Source organism: Nyctereutes procyonoides, unplaced genomic scaffold (genome assembly GCF_905146905.1).
Source record: "Nyctereutes procyonoides isolate TBG_1078 unplaced genomic scaffold, NYPRO_anot_genome, whole genome shotgun sequence".
Lineage (NCBI taxonomy): Eukaryota > Metazoa > Chordata > Mammalia > Carnivora > Canidae > Nyctereutes > Nyctereutes procyonoides.
This window is the reverse complement of record NW_026575051.1, coordinates 42,859,862-42,884,630: the sequence shown is the minus strand read 5'-3', so window position 1 is coordinate 42,884,630 and position 24,769 is coordinate 42,859,862. Positions and strand designations below refer to the sequence as shown.

Sequence of the window (24,769 nt, the reverse complement as noted above, 5' to 3'; positions counted from 1 at the left end):
TATAAAACATGCTGAGCAAATCTAAAATGGTAGGAGGTAGTTAAACAGATGATGCTCAGACATCATATGATGTTGGCTGAGATATTGTTATATCTGCTGAGTCAAGGGGCTAAATCTGTAATTTCCCAATACGACCCATCATCTGGAAATTTCTCCTTAAATAAATTTGATCTTCCTCTTACAGTTCTCTGACACTTATGAAAGGGTGTCTTTGTCCTTAATTTTTTCTTCGTTAAGATACTCATAACTGTGAAAATGAACATAATTTTTCAGGATGGCAGATTAAAGCATGCTATACTTTTACCATGTTAATTATAACGAGAGTAACTAAATGCAGTATGTCTGTCTAAAGCAGTTTCAACTCAATTCAAAAAGACTCAAAACCTCTGTTATTAATTTCAGCTACACTAACCATAGAATTTTCCTTTCAGAAACAGGATAGTGACCTCTTGATCTCTATGGTTTCAGTAGTCCCAAAGCCCTCAATTCAAAGGATCCTGTTTTATTGATGGCATTAGCAATGATTTTATAATTGGTACTTAGAATTGATATACAGTGAAATTTAAATGGTTGTTGAGATCTTTGTTGATTAAAGATTTTTAAATTAAATACCAGTGTAGTATCTGGTGTTATTTGAAAGGGCCAATCTTCCACAGCAGGAATTTTAGTGGAAGAATGCCAAGCAATGTTCACTTTATGTCTCACTTCCAACCCTCTCTAGTGGTGCCAAGTTTATTATAGGTTAGAAACTGAACAGGATCTAGCAACCCACTTCTAAAATGTAATCATTTAATTTTCATATAATTTCATGAAGGCAGTTTAATTATTTTATAATTACATAACCAGACATGATGTGATGCAAGGTCATGATGAATATACTATCTTACAACCTTAAATATGGCAAAAAAAATTAATCAAGTCACATACAGAGATTCAGTTAAAGTAATACATAATCTGTAGTAGCATCTCTTTCTTTTTTCAGATCATGCAGTAAGAAAAGCATTCCTTCTGTGTTATTATGATTTCTCTTAGTTCTTGAACTTTCTAATTACCAATGCAACACTATTTTGTGCTGCCCTTCAAGGTAGAATAATGAAACCCAATAGTAGGATAGAATAACAACCCGACTTGAGAAGACCCTCCTCAGAATGTGTCTGCTTATCTCTGCTCCACTCTTGTTAATGACATGCTCTGTGCCCTTACACGACTTCAAAAAAAAGCATATCTGTGGAGTCCAAATAATATTTCTAAAATATATTGATTTCCATTAAAATTTAATGGATTTTTATGGAGATAATTCATGGATTTTATGGACATGTCTCACCTTATGAGACAACCTCAGAGAACTCTAAGGTGACCATGATTCCTCATTTTTAGTTCTCCTTATTTTTAGAGGAATTTGTAATGCTTCAGGTGCTAAAGAGAAAGTGACATGGAGATGAACATAAGCAGATATTTGTCTCTTCACAGTCTAGAATCCATGGTCTATAGTTACATTGTTTCAGGAGACAATATAACTCTATGTTTAAAAACAAAATGATTCCTGTGTGGTAGGGACAGAAGTGAGAGGAAGGTACATGGCAGGAACTGGAAGGGTAGATATTATGGGCTCCACCGCTAAAGAGACTGGAACCTATTTGGACACTATGCTCTGCAAGAAGAGACCTCAGTGAGAGAGGCTGTGAAAGTGTTGCTGACAATCTAGGTGCTAGGACTTGGTACCAGGACTCTACATGAGCTCTCTGGACTGACGGAGGTAATGGGGAGGGACTACCTGCCAGAAGACAGATTTATATATCTATGAACAGAAGTCATCTGCATTGCCTCTGATTATCTGCAAGTTATTGGATGGTAAAATAGCTCAAGGGCAATGAAAGGCCCAGGGACCCTATAGAAACAGCTGATTCACCTAGTTTTCTTTCTTTTTTCTTTTCTTTTCTCTTTTTAAAAATTTTTTTTTATTCATGAGAGACACAGAGAGAAGGCAGAGACACAAGCAGAGGGAGAAGCAGGAGCCTGATGTGGGACTTGATCCTGGCACCCCAGGATCACAGCCTGAGCTGACCGCAGATGCTCAACCACTCAACCGCTGAGCCATCCAGGCATCCCTCCACCTTGTTTTCCACTGAAGTCATCCAGTAATCTTTTTGGTCCATTTCAGAGTCTTCTATAATTTTTCCCTGCACTGGCAAATATGGCAACAAGAGATTGCTTTCAGATGCTCTACAAAATCCTATTCATCCCCAAATTTCTTCATAGATAACATTAGGAGTTTTTTCTGATCCCCTCAACTGATCCCTTTATAGCTTCACAATGCCTTGTCTCCCTTTCATGGTAGTATTTCATTTTATCACCAGTGATAATATGTATCTATCTAATCCCCATGTTGGATTTTAAGTTGCTTTTTAAAAGTCCTCTGCAGTTGCTATCAGAGTGCTGAAATATGTCATGTGCTCGATATGTTTCATTGAATTTAATGTAATTCTTATATCCATTCAGCTAGTCCTCATTGGCTCTTTTATAGGTAAAGATTGCAGCTTGCTGCAAAGTAAGATCTTAGACGCTGAACTTTATATAGAATCATCTTCCACAGCTTTAATATGAATTGAATAACTCCGGGCCATGCTTGCTTTAGAACCAGTTTATTCCCAAATCTCTCTCTCAAACTACAATGAGTGCCTAAAAACACTCCCATCATTGGATTTACTAGGGAATTTGGTGAATTAAGACCATCTTGAAAAGGCTATATCAGTACTGAAAACCCCACTAGCCATTAGCTCCTACTAATAGATCAGCACAAAATAGTTTGTTAATTTGATAGGTCTCAAAAGAATGGTAAAGAAAAGGAAAGTTTCTCACCCCTCCCCCCTTTCTTTTAAATAGTAAGTGAGGAAATAGAACACCTATGGTTCAGGATACGCTAGATCTGCAATAATTGAAGATGAACAGAAGTCCTTCATAGTCATCCTTATGACAACTTACTACTATTTTGTACAGTGAAATTAGAAGTTCTGAAAAATATTTCCATGGGAAGTGTGAATGAAAAATTTTAAAAACATTCTTAAGGATGCCACTTATTTTTTGAAGTATGAATTAGACTATGATCACCAACTAATATTTATAGATTGGTTTTACATTGAAATCTTCTTTATGATATTGGGTATGTGAACACATTGAAAGAATTTAAAATAACCTTCAAAACTAGAAATGATTTCATTGGGACCCAGAAACAGTTGGTATCTGTGCACAGAAGACACTTGGTACCAATTATTTATGCACTAAATAGGTCTCGAATTCTAGATTAAATTATCCACAGTTTTGATTCAATTAGTTTTTGATTCAGTGCCTATGTCTTTAATGACAAAGTTATTACAGGAAAAGTTGAGCCCTGAAAAAGTTTTACCTAGCTAAGATTCCCCTGAAGGGAGGATGTGAGTCACACAGTACTTACATTGGCAAATAAAACCACAGTGCATGTCCGCTCCCTGCGGATTTTAATTTGCAGCAACAATAAACTGCAAGTAATGGGCCTCAGGTTAAATGGTTAAATATAAAGTTCAAATCAGAATTAAGAGGTCTGGTCTTGCAAAGATGAGGTAAATGTTGTAGGCCAAATGATCTGAGAAGCCTTACAGAAATGCCTCCAGTCTCAACATCTAGATAGTCTCCTACCTCACATATCTTCATATGAATCTTTTTACTTTAATTAGTTCTTTCAACTCAGGTTGCACTTTGTGCTCATAACCCTAGGGGAAGGGACCATAATTATGACCAGAAGAAAATTTTAAGTTGTCAAAGTATGAATTTCCCAGTCAATACCTTCCCTTGGGGTATACTTACAGTGCTCAGGCTGCTTTTCTCCATTTTCATTTGTTCCATAATTTATTCCTTTATTTTTACATCATTCATGTTTATTTATTCATTCCTTCAATAAACAAACACCTACTGAGAATCCGTGGTGTTTCTTAATGGAGATGATATAGACATTTTGGGTGAAATAGTCTTTGGAGATAATCCTTTGTACAGGATTGCCCAATATATTGCAAAACATTTATTATCTTGGGGCCATATCCACAAAACAGGTCTCAATCCTGAGCAGCCTAACCATACTCCCCCCTTCTATTTCCAAACATCATAAGAGAAGAATCCTGGGTATGACCCACTACCAGAGAATATCAGGATGAATAAAATAAGGTTGTGGATCTCAAGAAGTTGTTTGTCTTGTGGGGAAAACAAGTAAACACATATAGTACAGTGTGATACACGCTTTGAGAGAAAAACACAATAATGAGACTCAGGAATGTTCAAGAGGTTTTCTCAGAGAAGAAAATGCTTGAGCCAGGTCTTTAAGTACAAGCAAAAATTAACTAGATGAAGAAGTTTTCTAAGCATCAGAAGAGGTCCAAAGGCCATGCCAGCATTTAGCAAAATGCTTTAGGAGAACTGCAAGCAAATTTACCAAAGACCATTGCATGGAACTGGAGTTGGGGAGGTAGTGACTAATTGGACAGGAGGTGAGATTGTAAGGAGAGTGTCACAGTCCAGGCTAAAATATTTAGACTTTATTGTTAGGAATATGGGGAAATGGAAGTGACATGATCATATTTGAGGATCAGAAAGATCACCCTGGAAAGGACTCTAGAATGTTAGAGGAAATGAGATGGGGGACAGGGGAAACCATTCCGAGAATATTGAAGTAATTCAGAAGGAAATGAAGGATGTTTCAATGGACTCCAATGGATTCAGTAAGGACTACCAACACCTTCCAGCCACAGACCACCAGAAAACACCTTTAGTTGACCACCTTGATTTTATTACTAAGTGCAAAAGGGGAGAGCACTCACCAAGAGAAACGGAGAGGTATTTCAGTAAGAGAGTGTTAGAACCCCATTTATCAGATTTGAGCCATAGTGGGATAATTTTGGGGAGAGCCTAAGAAAGTGGGGATTTACTCACTATCAAAAAAGGGCAATTCTATGATTAGGTGTATCAATAAATCTTACCTGTAAGGGAAGGCAGCCTAAATGGAGGATTGGTAAAAAAAAAAAAAAAAAAGTAGCATTCATTCATGTTGCCTGGGAGAGGGAGAGTGTTAGATATTTTGTGGGTTTCAGTGGCCTTCTTTTTGTTTCACTTCATTATGTTTTACATGATGTGTAGGCTTCATATACTTGGTTGTGACAGGAGGTAATCAAGGTAGTAGTTAAGTCTGATTGGTTTGAGTGAGTTTTATTCTTTTTTGTGAAGAGAGATGCTTGACCAAGTTAAACTATTTTCCTTTTTCCAGTAACTACTAATTCCCACTGGGAACCCATATGATCCCAGGAAAATGGATTCCTTTCTAGCTCTAATATGAGACACAGAACTGAGTTTAAACTTTTCAGTCTATTCAGTTTACCTGGCTGGAGTGATTGGTTCAATGCTTGATACCTAACCTAGGACTTTACTATGAATACTGGGACACGTATTTGCTTTTCCTTGCTGGATATGATTGAAGAAGGATTCTTTGAAATTTTAGAACTCTAAGTCTCCCAATGGAGGAAAAATAGGTCACATACCAAGAATTGGAAACAAAAAATGGGATCAGAATTCTCAATAGCCCTACTGAAAACCAGAAGGCAATGGAGCAATGCCTGGCCTGAGCACGAAGCCAACTCTGAGGAAGACACAGCAAAAAGACAAAAAGAAACTTGGTCTTGTTCACATCATTTGAGCTGTGAGATCAATCCTCATTTGAAGGCAATTTAACCCCAACTTTTCCATCCAAACACCCTTTATTATTTAAGCAAGTGTATGTTAATCGTTCTATTCCTTGTAACCTTGTCCCTAGCCTCACCAAAGTAAAGAGTGAAGAAAGCGGATTTGTAGGTTGATCCAGGGTTATGACTGAGGTGAGCTTGGGCAACTAGGTCAAGGGAATTAAATGTCTTGGCAAAAGAATGATTAGACTGATCATTCAGTGATTGACTCCATAGCCGTGAAAGTACCTGGTTGACCTCCACTAAAATTGTCCTTTTCTCTACTTTACTTTCCTAGGGCAAAGTCTGTATTTTCCAAGCTATTCTCTAATCTAATTAAATTCAAATTAAAAGTTATAGGCATTGCATGGTGCTAAATTTTGTGAGAATACAAAAGTCTAGGTTCTTTTTTCTAATATTTATACTATTTAACTTAGGGAGTTACACACACACACACACACACACACACACACACACACACACCCTATCCATCTATACATTTATTCAACTCTTAAAAGCAAGGCAAGGCAAAAAATATGAAGAGATCAAGTAAATTTTACAGATGGCGAGTGCAATGGGATTTGAGAGGAAGTAGGAGGCAATCTGTGCTTTTCAGCTAATGTGGGATGATTAGAGGAAATTCCCTAGGGCTCTCTTTTCTCTAATTTAATACCTTAGTATTAGAAAAGGCAGCAGGTTTATTGTTTCTGATGTGAGTGATGAGGGATGTTTTTACTAGCTCTGTGACCTTGAGAAAGTCAACCCTTTTGAGCATCCACTTTTTCACTTTAAACCCATTGATAATTGTTTAAATCCCTACTTCTTTCTCAGGATTGTTGTAGAAAAGCAAAATCATAATGGGAAATAAACAATGTCAAGAAACTTTCTAAACTGGAAAGCACCGAAGAAAAGTAGGCAGTAATAATGATTAATGGTGGCCCTTAGCAGACTCTGGTTTTTTATTTTGTTTTGTTTTGTTTTAATAATGAATGGTAGAAATTTTAGAAGACATAAAAGGAATAGTGACAAAGCTATGAAGAAGATATTGTTATGCACGTCATAGCATGTGTACCTCTGAGATGATCCTATCATCTCCATTTAGGGGAACTCCATTGGACAATTACATTAAATTTTATAAAGTGTTTATGTGGCTACATTTTACCCACAAATGTAAAACTGAGATCAAGAGACAGATGTAAAATAAACCTGGATGTTTCTGTTTGGGGCCCGGTAAAAATTCCATTCAAATGAAGTTGTTTGGGTGGTTCTGCTTTTGTAAACTTTATAAATTGACTTCTTCACATTATAACCTAAATAAATTAGACACAAAATTCCAACACCAGCAAAGATCCAAACCTACATACACATTTGATACAAAGCAATAGAAAGGGGAATTGTGACCATGAGGTGTTGTGCCCAAGATTGCGAATCCGAGAAACCACCAAGGAGCCCACACCGATGCAAACACACGAGGGGTTATTTACAAGTTCGAGTTTGGGTCCAAGTATACCCGACACAGCAGAGCAGGGACTTGGACCCCAAAGTGGATTACAGCTGGGTTTTTTATAGGCTGGTCTAGGGGACCTCCAGGAGAGGGGGGAGGAATTTCTCAAGTTCTGTTTACATTCTGATATGGGGCTTAAGGACATTGAGCTCTGTTCTCATTCTAATATGGGACTTTGTACCACAGCGTGGGCTCTGTTGTCTTTCTGATACGGGATTCTCTGCCTAGGGCAATTCTGAGCTCTCTTGTCTTTCTGATATGGGGGATTCTCTGCCTAGGGCAATTCTGAGCTCTCTTGTCTTTCTGATATGGGATTCCCTGCGAGGACATTGAGGACATTCTGCAGTTTTTCCTATTAAGTTCAGCTCTTATTCACAGGGGCCTAAGATGGCTGTACTTGTGCTAATGCTAAACTTTAGGTGGGATGGCCTTAATTTTTCTCGGCCTCCACAGAGGTCCTTTAAGATCCTGCTCTGACTCTCTTCCTCCTCCTCCTTTTACTTAGGCCAGGACTATTTCGGTCACTCTTTCCTTTTCTCAGAACTCCATTTCTCATTCTTTTCCCTTGCTCTCTTCTCTGGTCCTTTGCCTGGGCTTTTGTCCATTCCTTAACCACTTATAGTATATGGTAATTTTAAAACCTCAACATCCCCCTTGCAGAGCCCTCAATTTAAGACGTGCTTAAAGCAGAAGGGTTTTCCAGACAGAATTCCCTCCATTTAATAACCAGTAGGAGCCACTCTTAGGGGGTTTAAAGGGTCAGTGCTGCATATTATCAGTGACGTACAGAAGAAAGATCCATATTCTGGACACAGAAGTACACGCAAGAGTTCTGGTTTCTTAGGGATTTCAGGACAACTAAAAACCTCAGAAAGAGAGGATCATGAATAATTGCAAGGCAATAATAATAATAATAATAATTGCAAGGCAACTTAGACTCCAGTTCTCTCTTTCTAAGATAAGCATCTATAATCAGGCTCGTAACAAAGAAATTCTTGAAGAGTATCATATATCCATTTATTAATGTTTAGCTTGATAGTGTGGGCTCAGTGTGTAGAGATACATTTTAACTTTATTTATTACTCTTTAAAATGCCTCAGAAAATTCAGATGCAATTAAAGTGATTAGAATAAAAATCAAACAGTGTTTAAAACTGTAGATAACAGAGCCCATATTGTCTAGTTTAAGCAGAAAAGGAATGTATTAAGATGTTGGATACCTTACCAATCTGCTAGAGGGCCGTATAATCAGGCTTACAAGCTACGTGGCCTGAAATAACTGGGCTACTGGGCTTTCCAGTGAAGGCTCTGTGCCTCCTGCTTTATGGATGAAGGAAGGAATCTTAGACTTTTTACATTCTCAACACTGGATATGGGACTCAACTGTCAGTGCCTTCATCCTAGCTATCTTTGAAACATGGATGCAAGGAGTGCCTGGCTGGCTCAGTTGGTAGAGCATCTGACCCTTAACCTGGAGGGTGTGAGTTTGCGCCTCACACTGCGTATAGAGATCACTTAAAAAAAATCTACATGTCTTCTTTTAGAATTTTATTTCCTGGGACTCCTGGGTGGCTCATGGGATGCCTGCGTGACTCAGCGGTTGAGTATTTGCCTTTGACTCAGGGCCTGATTGCAGGGTCCAGAATCGAGTCCCACATCAGGCTCCTGCAGAGAGCCTTCTTCTCCCTCTGCCTATGTCTCTGCCTCTTTCTCTCATGAATAAATAAATAAAATCTTTAAAAAAAATAAAAATAAAACTTAATTTCCATTTCTTTTCTTTTTAGAAAACCTTTATATTTTGTGATAGAGATTCCCAGATGCTAAAATAGTTTAGAGAGGTCTCTTGTACCTTTTACCCAGTTTCCCTTAACAGTTACATTTTACTTTAACTATAGCACAAATTCAAAACAAGGAAATTGATATTGGTACAATCCACAGAACTTATCGAGATTTTGCAAATTTTACATGAACTTCATTGCATATATGTGCATATATGTTTGTGTGTACAGGTCTCTGAGAATATTTGGATTCATGTAACCACCACCACCATCCAGATATAAAACTGGTCCATCATCACAAAGATCTTTCTGCTACCCTTTTATAGTTTTACCTACATCTTCCTGTCCTTGACCCCTGGCAACAATTAATCTATCTCTGACTCTATACTTCGTGATTTCAAGAATGTTGTATAAATGGAAGCATATGTGATCTTCTGAGATTAGCATTTTAAACTCAGCATATTGCCCTCAGATCCATTCAGGTTATTATGTGTTAGCAATAGTTAGTTCCTTTTCATTGTCAGATAGTATTGCCCCAAAGTATAAATAAGTCATAGTTTGTTTAACTGTTCACTCATTAAAAGACATTCTGGTTGCTTCTAGTTTGGGGCTACTATCAATAAGGTTGCTATGAATATTCTAGTGTAGATTCTCTGGTCAACATTTAAACCAGTATCTTCTTCAGGTGAGTTTGCTTGATAAGCCCAGGTCAGAGTTTGTGTTCTAGCCTCTCAATAGATCTCTCTTACCATCATTAATCCCTACAAGTCATTTTCAGTACAATATCTAAAATTTACAAAGTAGACAGTAGTACATAATGAACACCTATGTCAATCACTGAGCTGCAGCAATTATCAGCATTCTGCCATTATTTTCATCCCTACCTCCACCTACTCTTCCTACCAACACTTGACTATTTTGAAACAAATCCCAGATAATGCCATTTTGTCTGTGAATATTTTAATATGTATCTCGAAAAATTAAGAACTCTTTTTAAAAAATGGGATGCCTGGGTGGCTCAGGGGTTGAATGTCTGCCTTTGGCTCAGGGTGTGTTCCCAGAGTCCCAGGATCAAGTCCCACATCGGGCTCCCTGCATGGAGCCTGCTTCTCCCTCTGCCTATGTCTCTGCCTCTTTCTCTCTCTCTGTGTCCCTCATGAATAAATAAATAAAATCTTAAAAAAAAAAAAACTCTTTTTAAAAAACAACGAAAGTGCCCTTAACCCTATGTCTTACTGTGGGTTCCTCCAAAAGCTGATACTGAAACAAAAGCTTGGAGGCTAACATTCTATTTCAGAGGGGGGAGACATCAATAGGGAAGTGAGAGAGAGAAAAGGGAAGGTTGTAAGTTAGGTGTGGACAGAAGGCTGCTCTGGAAAGCATGAATCCCTCAGCAGTCGCAGGTAGCCACATAGCAGGCAGAGAAAGTCCTCAGGCAAAGACATGCAGGTGCTGGTACCTGAATTCTGTGTATCATGCACCGAAGTGGTAAGGGTGAGGGACTATGGGGCCTAGGAACTCACAGCATACCCTACATAGGCCTAAAAACAATGAACAAGTAAACAGTGACCACATTTCCCTAGTTTCTCATATTTTACAGCTTATGTGTCCAAATCATGATCCAAATAAAGTCCAAACAGCGTAATTGATTTATATGCGTTTAAGTCTCTTACCTCCAACTTTTAGTTTGAAATTTTAAAAAATGTAACAAATTTGGAAGAATTTTACTGTGAACAACTATATATCCATCAAGATTAAAGCATCAACATTTTAAATATACTTCCTTTATCACTTATCTACCATCTATTCACCTTTTTCCCAAATAATATTCTTGATGCATTTTGTAGTAAATTGGAGTTATCAATTGACATTTAAACCCTTCAGCATAAAAATTATTGCCAAAGTTCATATTATGTATTTTTTTTCTTTTGAGGTAAATTTTACAAATGCACCAATTTTAAGTGTATAATTGTTTTGATAATGCATACACCTGTGTAACACATCCCTCTCAAAATACAGAACATTTTTACCACGTCAGAAAGTCCTCTCATATTCTTTCCCAGTCAATTCCTACCTCCAAATCTTCAAAGACAACCCACTGCTCTGAATTTTTAACTTAATACTGTTTACATTATTCTCTTATTTTTCCTTCTAATGTCCATAGGATCTATAATGATGACACTTAAAACATTTTTTAATTTTATGTTTTAATTTTAATTCCAGTTAGTTAACATACATTGTTTTATCAGTTCCAGGCATATAGTAGAGTAATTCAACACTTCCATACATCACCCCCAGTGTTCATCATAACAAGTACACTCCTTCATCCTTTTTCACCTACCTTCCCCCCTTTCCCTCTGGTAACCATCAGTTGGTTCTCTATAGTTAAGAGTCTCTTTCTTGATTTGTGTCTTTTTTTTTCCTTTGCTTGTTTGTTTAGTTTCTTAAATTCCACATATGAGTGAAACCATATGATATATATCTTTATCTGACTGATGAATTTCACTTAGCATTATATTTTCTAGCTCCATCCATGTCATTACAAATGGCAAGATTTCATTCTTTTTTATGACTGAATAATATTCCATGGTATATGTTTACCACTTTTTTTTATCCATTTGTCAATTGTAGATACTTGGGCTGCTTCCATATCTTGGCTATTGTATACTGCTATCAATTTTGGGGTGCATGTATCCCTCTGAATTAAGGTTCCTTTGTTTTGGGTAAATACCTAGTAGTGCATTTGCTAGGTCATAAGGTAGTTCTATTTTTAACTTTTTGAGAACTCTACACTGTCTTCCACAATATCAGTACCAGTTTGTATTGCCACCAACAGAGCAAGAGGGTTCTCTTTCCTCCACGTCCTTGCCAACACCTGTTGTTTCTTGTGTTTTTGATTTTATCCATTCTGACAAGTGTGGGGTGATATTAGAGTTTTTATTTGAATTTCCCTGGTAAGTGATGATGAGTATCTTTTCATGTGTTTGTTACCCAACTGTATGTCATCTTTGGAGAAATATCTGTTTATGTCTTCTGCCATTTTTTTTTATTAGATTGTTCTTTGGGTCTTGAGTCGTAGCAGTTCTTTATATATTTTGGATATCAACCCTTTATCAGATATGTCATTTGCAGATATCTCTTCCCATTCAATTGGTTGCCTTTTAGTTTTGTTGAGTTTTTCCTTCACTGTGCAGAAGCTTATTATTTTGATGTAGTCAATAGTTTATTTTTACTTTTTTTTCCTTTGCCTTGGGAGATATCTAAAAGAAGTTGCTACAGCTGATGTCAAAGAAGTTATCACCTGTGTTCTCTTCTAAGATTTTTATAGTTTCAGGTCTCACAATTTGGTCTTTAATCCACTTTGAGTTTATTTTTGTGTATCATGAGAGAAAGTGGTCCAGGTTTCCTTCTTTTTGCACGTTGCTGTCCAGTTTCCCAAAACTGTTGAAGAGACTGTCTTTTTCCATTGTATATTTGTTCCTCTTTCCTCAAAGATAAATTGACCACATAATAGGTTTATTTTCTATTCTGTCCAATTGATATATGTCTATTTTTGTTCCAGTACCATAGTGTTTTGATCACTACTGCTTTGTAATATAACTTGAAGTCTGAAATTGTGATGCCTCCAGCTTTGCTTTGCTTTTTCAATGTGGTGACTTCTTTTATTACTGATACTAGTGATTGAAGTTCTTTTTGAGAGACAACTACTCATGGGTCTCTTTACATTTCTGCATATTTTGTGAGCTCAATCACTGACAACTTTGTCCTTGACTATCTTCTCAAGGATGTTGTTCCAACAAAGAGCCTTGGTAAATAGTGATAGTGGCTTCCTCCAGAGCAGAGGATAGGTTTGTTTCAAGGAAACTTAACATTTTAAAATAAACTGCAAACAAACTTGCTTATCGTTTACCTCTGAGGTAGAAATTATCTTTATTATATTGGACAATAAACCTCGAAATTCTTGACAGTTCCGAATTTTCATTTTTTTCTTGACAACTACTCTAGCAAGGAGTTTATGAATTTTTTTTATAATTTTTATTTTATTTAATTTATGATAGGCACACACAGAGAGAGAGAGGCAGAGACACAGGCAGAGGGAGAAGCAGGCTCCATGCACCGGGAGCCCGACGTGGGATTCGATCCGGCGTCTCCAGGATCGCGCCCTGAGCCAAAGGCAGGCGCCAAACCGCTGCGCCACCCAGGGATCCCAGGAGTTTATGAATTTTATTGATCTTTCCAAAGAACAACTTTTGGCTTTGTTGATTTTCTCTATTTTTTTAATATTCAATTTAATTGATTTTCATTCTTTAATTTTCTCTTCATTCTGCCCACTTTGAGTTTATTTTGCTCTTTGGATTATTTTGCTCTTTATTTGGTTCTGCATATGCCCCTGAATGACTGTGAAAGTACTGTGAGTACTGATTTGGAAGTTATCCATAAATTTTAGCAAGTGGACAAATTCACAAATATGGAATCTATGAATATAGCTATATCTCATTTTATTGCACTTTGCTTTACTGCACTTTGTAGATGTTGTGTTTTTTACAAATTGAAGGTTTGTGGCACCACTGCCTTGAGCAGGTCTATCGGCACCATTTTTTCACTTTGTGTATCAGTGTCACATTTTGGTAATTCGAGCAATATTTCAAATCTTTATTTATTTATTATTATTATTATTATTGTAATGCTTGTTACGGTGATCTGTAATCAGTTTGGTGATCTTTGATGTTATTCTGGTAGTTGTTTTTGGACGCCATTCATATAAAATGGTGAAGTTAATTGGTAAATATCATGTGTTCTGACATACTCACCAGCTGGTCATTCCCTCTAACTCTCTACTTCTCCTCAGGCCTCCCATTCCTGGAGACACAGATTATTGAAATGGGTCCTATTAAGAACTCTGCAATGTCCTCTAAGTGCTTAAGTGAAAGGAAGAATTGAATGTCTCTCACTTTAAATCAAAAGCTAAAAATGACTAAGCTTAGAGAGTAAAGTGTGTCAAAAGCTGAGATACGTGGAAAGGTAGGCCTTCTGAATCAGCAAGTTAGCCAAGTTGTGAATTCAAAGGAAAAGTTCTTGAAGGAAAGGAAAAGTATTTGAAGGAAATGGAAAGTGCTTCTCCAGTGAACACACAAATGGTAAGAAAGTGAAACAGCCTTATTACCGGCATGGAAAAAGTTTTAGTGATCTCAATATAAGATCAAACCAGATGTAACATTCTCATCAGCCAAAGCCTAATCCAGAGCAAGGCCCTTAATTCTCTTCAATTCTATGAAGGCTAGGAGAGGCGAGGAAGTTGCAGAAGAAAATTTGAAGCTAGCAGAGGTTGGTGGGTTCATGAAGTTTAAGGAAAGAAGCCGTCTCGCTAACATCAAAGTGCAAGGTGAAGCAGCAGGTGCTGATGTAGATGCCCCAGCAAGTTATCCCAAAGATCCAGCCAAGACAATGCAGGCTGCTGCACTAAAAAAACAGATTTTCAATGTGGACAGACAGCTTTCTATTGGGAGAGGTCAGTGAGTGGCTTCAAAGCTTCAAAGGACAGGCTGATTGTTTTGTTAGGGGCTAATGCAGCTGGTGAAGCCAGTGTTCACTTAACAATACTAAAAATCCTAGGTTTTTTTTTTTTTTAAAGATTTTATTTATTTATTCATGAGAGACACACACACACACACACAGAGAGAGAGGCAGAGACACAGGCAGAGGGAGAAGCAGGCTCCATGCAGGGAGCCTGACGTGGGATTCTATCCCAGGTCTCCAGGATCACGCCCTGGGCTGAAGGCAGCACTAAACTGCTGAGCCACCCGGGCTGCCCAAATCCTAGGGTTCTTAAGAATAATGCTAAATGTCTTCTGCTTGTGCTCTAAAACTAGAACAGAGCCTGGGTGATAGCATGGTTTACTGCATGGTTTACTGAATTTATGTCTTAAGCCCACTGTTGAGACCTACTACTCAGAAAGAAGAAAAGATTCTTTCAAAACATTATTGCTCGTTGATGATGCACCTCATCACCTGGGAGCTCTGATGGAGATGTACAATGTGATTGATGTTGTTTTCTTGCCTGCTAATGCAACATTCATTCTGTGGCCCATGGATCAAGGAGTCATTTTTGACTTTCAAGTCTTATTATTTAAGAAGCACGTTTCATATGGCTATAGTTGCCATAGATAGTGATTCCTCTTACGGGTCTGGGCAAAGTAAACAGAAAATCTTCTGGAAAAGATTCACCGTTCCAGATGCCATGAACATTTGTGATTCATGGAAAGATGTCAAAATATCCACATCACAGGAGTTTAGAAGAAATTTGATTCTAGCCCTCATGGACGACTTTGAGGGGTTCAGGTCTTCACTGGGGAAAGTAAGTGCAGATGTGGTAGAAATAGCAAGAGAACTAGAATTAGAAGTGGAGCCTGAAGATGGGACTGCATCGTTGCCATCTCATGATTAAACTTGGCGGGTTGAGGAGCTGCTTCTCATAGATGAGCAAAGGGAGTGGTGTCCTGAGATGCATTCTACTCCTGGCGAAGATGCTGTGAAGACTGTTCAAATGACAATAAAGGATTTAGAAGGCAGCCCGGGGGGCTCAGTGGTTTAGCGCCACCTTCAGTTCAGGGTCTGATCCTGGAGTTCCAGGATCGAGTCCCACATTGGGCTCCCTGAATAGAGCCTGCTTCCTCCTCTGCCTTTGTCTCTGCCTCTTCTCTCATTATCTCTCATTAATAAATAAATAAAATCTTTAAAAAAATTAAAAACAAAGGATTTAGAATATTATATAAACTTAATTGATAAAGCAGTGGCAGGGTTTGAGAGGATTGACCTCAGTTTTTAAAGAAATTCTACTGTGGGTAAAATGCTATCAAATAGCATTGCATGCTAGAGAGAAAACATTCATGAAAGGATGAGTCTGTTGATTTGGTTAACTTCATTGTTGAATTGTTTTAAGAAATTGCCATAACCTTCCCCACTTTCAGCAACCACCACCTTGATCAGTCAGCAGCCATCAACACTGTGGCAAGACCATCCACCAGCAAAAAGGTTATGACTTGCTGAACATCTGATGATGGTTAGCATTTTTTTTAAGTAATAAAAAATTTTTTAATTTTTTTATTTTTTAAAGGAATGTCTAGGCCCAACATGAGGCTTGAACTCATACCTTGAGATCAAGATAGCATGCTTTATCAACTGACAGGCACCCCACTAAAATATTTTTTTAAATTAAGGTATGTACATCGTTTGTTTTTTTTTAAGACATACTTTCATACTTAACAGACTATTGTAGAGTGTAAAAATAACTTTTATGTAGCTTTGGAAACCAAAAACATTTATTTGACTCACTTTATTGTGATATTTGCTTTACTACAGTAGTGAAGAAGTGCAAGATCTCTGAGGTGGGCCCGTAACAGAGATTGACTTTATTTCATCATTTCATCAAGTGTCTTCCATTTCTCATGTTCATCCTTCTGTCCTGAAATTTTGAGTTTCCATCTGTAGCTTTCCCCTCAGGCTGAAGAACTTTCTTTAGAATTTCTGGTGAGGGCAGTTCTAATGGCTACTATTTCTCTTAATTTTTGCTTCTCTGAAAATATCTTCATTTGCCTTCATTATTGTGGAAAATTTTCTGGGTTGACAATTTCTTTCTTTTGCTCTTTATTTTTTTTTTTCTTTTGCTCTTTAAAAGTATTGATCTAAAGTCATCTTCAGGGGATCCCTGGGTGGCGTAGCAGTTTAGCGCCTGCCTTTGGCCCAGGGCGTGATCCTGGAGACCCGGGATCGAATCCCACGTCGGGCTCCCAGTGCATGGAGCCTGCTTCTCCCTCTGCCTGTGTCTCTGCCTCTCTCTCTCTCTGTGTGGCTATCATAAATAAATAAAAATTAAAAAAAAAATAAAGTCATCTTCATAGTTCCTGTGTGAAATCTAGTATTTAAAATCATTCTTCTTTTACATACTATTCTATTTTTCTCTGAATGCTTTCAGATGTCAGATATTTGGTTTTCAACAATTTGATCGTGATGTGTCTGGGCACATAGTTATTTATTTTGCCTGGGGTTTCCTAAGCTTCTTGGATTTGTAAATTTTATGTCTCTCAGGAGACATGTTTGTTAGGTTTCCTCAAATATTTGGTGATTCTTGCTTTTGTGTTTATCTGTGTACTTGGGATTCTTTTCTTGTTTTATTTTGGGAGGAGGTTGTGCTTGTTACACACTAACTCTATGGGGAGGATTAAGACCTATGGACATGGCCTAAATACCTGCCTTTTCTTTAGATGTATGAGGAAGGGGTGGGGGATACTGCCGAAAAGGAAGAACTTAGAGCTGGTGTTCTGGGTTCAAGAGCATCCTGATTGTTCCAGGTTTCACCGGCATATGGAAGGTGGCCTATCTCTTAAACTGAAGGTCTTGTATTCTACCTATCGATAGATACCCCTGTTGCCATCAGGGGTTGGGGGATGGGGAACTTCAACTGGCTTACTTGCTCCTGCTGTGGGACTCCAGTTACTTTGTGGTTTAGTCTGGACTCCTTCCTGTTCCTGATGGTCACCTCTAGATGTTGAACATTTTTGGTCCTGCTATTACCTTTTGTAGCAGTTCTGTCTTGTTGTTTGGGGCTGTTACTCCTTTCTTCTGTCCAATCCAGCTTCCTATCCACTTTTCAGGGAATTCTCATAAGTTCTGGACCATCAACAGCTAACCTTCAACCTTCTTGTTTTCCAATGCACTAATGAATTTAATTTTTAAAATATGTGTTTTCTGCCAGGTCTAGGGGTTTGTGGCATGAAAAGAAGGTTGCATTATGTGCCCACTCTGCCATTTTATCATTTATTTATTTATTTATTTATTTATTTATTTATTTATTTATTTATTTATTTATTTATTTATTTTAGATTTATTTTTTATTGGTGTTCAATTTACTCTGCAATTTTAAATCAAACTTACTTTTCTCCTTTTTAAAAGAGGAAGTAGTGGTGTTAATAGTCTGACTTGATTATGTAGTTAGGTAAAGAAGGAACACAAGCAATTTCAAGCAGGGAACTCTATAAATTTTTAGTTATTTTAAAGGGGAGAGTTTAGACAGTTCACATTGCTATGAAATGATGCTAAGATTGCCAAATTCATAGGTTTGCTTTTTCACAGGTTTGCTTGTTTCATGAAGGCTTTGAATTTGCCTTGGATTGTCCTAAAGTTTTAGATTCATTGCTGGACTCTGCTTTCAAGCTTATACAATTCTAAAGTTATATCCAAACACTGCCATCTTGTGGGTCATTCCTTTTGTCTCCCCATACTACCCCTCAAATGCTCCTTCACACAAATATAACAGAAGAGTTGAGCTATGTCAACATTTGTTAGTGCTAAGAGCTCTACTGAGAGCTTTACGGATACGGATACCTCATTTAAACTTCACAAGAACTTTATGCATCAACTATTATTAATTAAATGTTAGAGATGAGGAAACTGAGGCCTACATGGGTTATGTAATTTGCATAAGGTTTCACAACTAGTAAGAAGATGAGTAAAATCTATATTCAGGTGGTATGCCTCTGGAGCCCTTGCTTTTACAGCGTCCACATGTAAAATAATAAATTTAAGAATACTACAGTGTGACACAATTATATGAGTAAGTTATAGAAGTTAAAGAGGAGGAGATAACTTTTAGGAAGGGGCAACAGGCAAGTGTTCACAGATTTTTAAGGAGGTACTCTCCTCTATGAGAGGATTTGAAGGATAATCATTGCACAGGAAGCGTGTAGCTGAGACCATATCTCCTGGATCTAATTGTATAGAAACACCCTATTTGTCTATTATTTTGCCTTCCCTGTACCCTGCCTTCTTTGGGAGAACTACTCATTACTTTGCTTCAAACATATGATTCTCATAGTTTAATATTAGTTTAATAAATCTTAAGGATTATACCTTTGACTCCTCACCTAATCTGAGCCAACATGTACCCATCAGGGGCCCTGGAATTTTTGTGCTTAGGCAGGGGACACAGCACTGTGTTCTTTTTTTTTTTTTAATTTTTTTAAATTTATTTATGATAGTCACACAGAGAGAGAGAGAGGCAGAGACATAGGCAGAGGGAGAGGCAGGCTCCATGCCCCGGGAGCCTGACGTGGGATTCGATCCCGGGTCTCCAGGATCGCGCCCTGGGCCAAAGGCAGGCGCCAAACCGCTGCGCCACCCAGGGATCCCCTGGCACTGTGTTCTTTAATAGAAAAGCTGAGGTGTGTGTCAGAAAGCTGCAGCCAGCCAAGTGTTCTCACATGGAGAATGGTCTGGAGCGTAAGAGAATAGGGCCAAACCATAAGGTTCCAGTCTCTAGGCCAGCTGCACTGCTGACTTTTCTATAGTAATAACTATTCTTGCAGAACCTAATCAGGTTTGGGTTTTGATCCACTGCAACCATACAAGTTCTAACATTCTTGATGTTAATAGCTGAAGTAGGGGCAACACTGCCTATATGCAACTTGAATGACAGCACAATACATCTTGATTATGAAGAATAGCACTGTTAATTTAATTTGGAAAAATGGAATTTAGGAAGTATTGCAAATGCTATCTTGCTTAAGAATATTTCTGCAGTGCTCTATTCTGGCTTAATTTCATACTCCATTCCTATGCCTGGATTATTCTCCTACTTTTCCCCAACTACATCACTGCAATCTTCTTAAAGCCCTCTCTGGATTTATTTCTTGCTTTAAGTTTACTTCAGAAATTCTTTTTTTTTTAAGATTTTATTTATTTATTCATGAGAGACAGAGAGAGAGAGAGAGAGAGAGAGAGAGAGAGAGAGAGAGAGGCAGAGACACAGGCAGAGGGAGGAGCAGGCTCCTTGCAGGGAGCCGGACGTGGGACTCCATACCGGTCTCCAGGATCACGCCCTGGACTGAAGGTGGCGCTAAACCGCTGAGCCACCGGGGCTGCCCTACTTCAGAAATTCTAGTCAATTTTTTTAAAACATTTAATTATTGCAAAGAAAAATAAATTATAAAATTCAAAGATATCGAAATTAAGAATTACCCCAATTTCACCACACTGAGATAATCAGTAGTATATTGCTATATTTTCTTTCTTATATATAAACACAAAGATGTTTGAAAAGCCTCACAAAATGGCTAATTTTGATCTCATTCTCCCCTAAAAACAGCTGCAATGCATTTTTCATTTAATTGTATTTCATTTGCATTAATTCCTAATCATTTCAATATTTCTTGCAAATAACCAATATATTTGAAGGCATTTAGTTTTCTAGGGAAATGAGGACCAATTCCACATCGTTTGGACTGGAATATTCTTTCTTCCTTGCTTCATCTAGTTATTGCCTACTCATTCCTACAATCATAGTTCAAGTGTCACTTCTCTGGAAAGTTAGATTAAATTGGTAATATTCTTTGTAGTTCTTTTGAAGGTTGCAATCTAGTCTTATGTTTGGAATTATCTGGGTCTATTTGTGTTTCCACTCACTATTGGATCCTCAGTGCTTACCACACATGACTGGCACTTGGCAGTTGTTACAAGGAATGAATGACTGCTTGGAATAATTCTGTTGTTATGGAAATACTTTTTTTTTTTTAAGGATTTTATTTTTAACTAATATCTACACCCAGAGTGGGGCTTGAACTCACAATCCTTAGATCAAAAGCCACACACTTTTGTGACTGAGCCAGTCAGATGCCACTGGAAATACCTTTTGATTTATCAACTTAAGACTTATTATTATTCATGAAGTGCTAGGCACTCGTGTGCTGTATAATTATATAATTAATTACATTTTTCACAAATGTAAATGCATTTTTGCTTCTAAAATACATTATTGCTCCTAGTTTACGAATGAGAAAATAAGTCTTCAAAAAAGCTATTTAGGACAGCGTGGGTGGCTCGGCGGTTTAGCGCTGCCTTCGGCCCAGGGCGTGATCCTGGAGACCCGGAATCGAGTCCCCCGTCGAGCTCCCTGCATGGAGCCTGCTTCTCCCTCTGCCTGTGTCTCTCATTAATAAATAAATAAAATCTTAAAAAAAAAAAAGTTATTTAACTTGCCCGGATAAAAGACATCAAAAAAATATTTGAACCCAGGCCTATGCATTTATTTACATTATTACCCTTATTTGCCATTATTGGTGTCTTTGTTCATCAATATATGTCATCATATATAGCTCCTTTTCAAAATCACTTAATTTTTACATTACAAATTGGGAAATAGGGCACTTTGAATACGGGGCAAAGAAACAGACCATTGTATTGGGACGGGCAGCAGGGGAGCTATTCTCCCTCTCCCCAGCACTAACCAGCTGTATGTCTTTGCACTTCCATAAGAAAGGCTATATAAAAAGATAGTAAAAAAATAAAAAAAATAAAAAAAAAAGATAGCAAAGCTGACCTGGCTGCCCTTAAGAAGAAATGTAGTCCAACGCCTTCGTTTTATAGATGAGAGAGCTTGTATAATTGACAACGTGGCCGAGCTGGACAGGCAACTCCTAACTGCTAATGCTGTTTGTTCTGAGTCAACCTAGCCCTCCCTGAACACTTACTGGATGCCTACTGTATGAGGCATCTGGCAGGAGTGGTTCCGGTTTGGTAGGCCACTACTGACTTCCTCCTCCTCCTCCTAATGCTGCTACTTTCTTACCCGCCCACCCCCGCCCCCTCCGCGCTTTTTTTTTTTTTCCCCTTTTTTCTCCACTGCATTACTTTTAAAACCGGCCTTGGATGCTGAGTTAAATGGGGAAAAGCGTAGTGCAAGCCCGGCGTCAGTGACGGGACCCTGGTGGGCAGCAGGTCCCGGTAGCGATCTAGGAAGGCAGTGACGCCTTCGGACCCAAGGAGCGACTCTTCTACAATCCGGGTGTACGAGGTGGAAGGGAAGGGCGATGCTGCGTCTCTGCAAGGCAACGCCTTTGGCTTTTCAGTGACCCCACGGGGAGGGCAACGGGAGGACTCTCCTGTGCAAGATGCCTACGCATTTGGCTTCTGCAGCAGGGTGACTGGCTGCCCAGGGCATTCGGCCAGGTGTCCGGGGCTCTCTCCCCACCGGGTTTATCCTGAATTCCAAGTCTGCAGCTGACGTTCCTACCTAGGCCGCCACGGCTGACCCTGAAAGGGACTTTTCCACCACCGTTGTGGGCTGACAGCCCTCAGCGGCCGCGTGGCCCCGCCCCGCCACGGCTTGCGCCGGGGGCCAGAAGGCCGGCAGGGGTCAAGTTCCCTCAGGGGTCCCAGGAAAGGCCACAGCTGAGGGGCTGCCACGCGAGGCCTTCTGGGCGGACCGCAGCCAATCCTCAGGAGGCATACACGAGCCGCAGCCAATCAACGTCCGCCTTATTCCTGGGTCCCGCCCGCCCCGGCCTTTTCTCCCTGCCCCCCCTTCCCCGTGCCTGTAGTCGCGGCTGAAGCTGCAGCCGCCTCCACAGCTGACCGGGCTCTGAGGATTGGCCTCCTGCTGGCACCGTTGGGTTTCTGCAGTTGTCTTCACTGAGGATGTGTCCCTGCGCCGCTGTGTGCCCGTCTCGCGGAGACCACCGGCGCACTTTCATCTAGCGACTGGTGAGGGAGCGCTGTGCGCGGCCTCCGCGTGCGGAGCGGGCTGAGGCGCCGGCGCTCTTCAGCCGGGGGCCGATGGGACAGTATTCACTTTCCCGGGGGTGCGGGTGACCGGGGACGCCAGTGGCGCGGGTGGGCCGCGGGGAGGGAAGCCAGTGGCTCGGAGGCACGGAGCGGGCCGAGTGGCCGGGCTCCCTGCCTCCGCCTTCCCGCAGCCTCGCGCAGCGTCTGAATGGTCTGTTCTGCGACGTGCTACGTTGCCGTCTTGCCCGACACGCCCTCCAGCGTTGTCGCCTTGCTAGTCTCAAGATAGTTGTCGGTGTCGCCTCCCTTCAAGCCTGGGATTCGAACCCGTTCTTTGAAGCGTTATCCCCTCGTAGGGCCACCTGTTCTTATTCCACTATGGTGACACTGACTCTGAAATTCTGTGTCGGTCGACCATTGTGTGAAAAGGGACCGGTTCTTTATTGGGGGTGGGGGAGACAGGACAGAGGCTTTTTATTGTGATCATGCTTCCTGGTTCTAAAAAGTTGTAGTTCAGCAAAATCGGTGAGCACGGGCATTCTTGACTACTGTTCTCCAGCCTAGTTAATAAAACTTAAAGATATTTTTAAGGAAGCAGAAATTGATGTAAACCCCCCTCCCCCCGCTCGCTGCCCCCTCCTCCCTCCCATGCTTCCAAGCAGGGCGTTTGAAATTCGAAATTTATCAGAATTACTAAAAGAATGTGACTTCTGTGAGTGTGTTTCTCTACCCAGGATGTACCGATTCACATCCTTGCATAGCCGCTTCTTGATCTTCTCACTCCTTCCTCTGTTTTGAATTCCTTGATTTTTATTGGTTTTAGAAACAAAGATGAGGACAGAAAGGTCTGCTTTCTTTTTTCTTTTTTTTTTTAAAGATTTTATTTATTCATGATTGAGAGAGAGAGAGGCAGACACAGGCAGAGGGAGAAGCAGGCTCCATGCAGGGAGCCCGGCGTGGGACTCGATCCTGTGTCTCCAAGGTCAGGCCCTGGGCTGAAGGTGGCGCCAAACCGCTGAGCCACCCGGGCTGCCCAAGGTCTGTTTTCTAAAAAGAATTTGTTACAGATATTTGCAGAAACTTAAGAGTTTACTTCAAGAAGTTTTTTTTAAAAATGGCTGTTCCATGATTTAAAAAAAAAAAAAACAAAACCCAAACCCCAAAGAAACTTGTATTGAGGGTTCTTAGTATGCTAAATTTTATGAAGGAACTTAATAAATTCTTTTACACGCATTATACTTTGGGACCGTATAAAGTTCAATAGACCATAAGTGAATTTACCTATTACATAAAGGAGCTCCGTATTACTTGGTTTATTATTATAAGTATTATCAAAGTCAGTTTACTGTTATCAATAGGTCAATAATTTATTGCTACATGTAGAGATGTGCTTGCCCCCTAAAACTTGGAGAATTTTTCTGTTGTGAAACTGAGTATTGCTCTGATAAAGCATTGAAGTTTCTGTTTTGTACCAAGAAAATATTTGAGAAAACGTTAGACTAAAATAATATTGATGAAGCAAAATTACTAATTTCCTAAGGAAGTAAGTGCTTGTGTTTTAAAATTGTTATGTGAGGGATCCCTGGGTGGCGCAGCGGTTTGGCGCCTGCCTTTGGCCCAGGGCGCGATCCTGGAGACCCGGGATCGAATCCCACGTCGGGCTCCCGGTGCATGGAGCCTGCTTCTCCCTCTGCCTGTGTCTCTGCCTCTCTCTCTCTCTCTCTGTGTGTGTGTGTGTGTGACTATCATAAATAAATAAAAAAAATGAAAAAAAATAAAATTGTTATGTGAATTATTTTCAAGGCTTATAGAAGGAATTAAAAAAAATTAAACTCTAATTTTGAGTTACAATTTGTAGCTTTGTAACAGTTAATATAGATACAAGTTTAAAAGAAATATATTTTGGTATTAGTGCTTTTACAAATTTACTTACTGATTACATATATATAGAGTGAGACATAGGGAGAAATAGGACATCCCCCCTCCCCAAGGAACTTAAAACCTTTGTGTACATAAGGGACATACTAACAGGGCAAGTTATTATCATCAACTTTGCAGATGGAGAAATAGGACTAGGGAGATTAAGTTATTTGTCCAAGGTTTTAGATAGTAGGAACCTAATTCTTATGACTACAAATAAGGATAACTTTTTTCATACTACACTATTCTATTTCTCATTAATATCTCCTAACTACA

The 24,769-nt window shown here is 39.3% G+C and overlaps 1 protein-coding gene and 1 pseudogene across 4 annotated transcripts in view; both read left to right on the top strand.

Annotated features, from left to right (window-relative positions):
• The first annotated feature begins 13,328 nt into the window (after positions 1-13,328).
• On the top strand, positions 13,329-16,085 carry LOC129512737 (tigger transposable element-derived protein 1-like; annotated as a pseudogene).
• Positions 16,086-22,373: 6,288 nt separating this feature from the next.
• The window catches only part of IBTK (inhibitor of Bruton tyrosine kinase), a 97,695-nt gene continuing 95,299 nt past the window's right edge, over positions 22,374-24,769 (top strand). For all 4 annotated transcript variants that reach the window (XM_055330057.1, XM_055330056.1, XM_055330055.1 and 1 more), the window contains exon 1: positions 22,374-22,552. The gene's annotated coding sequence lies outside the window, so the exon portion shown is untranslated. The remainder of the gene's footprint in view (positions 22,553-24,769) is intronic.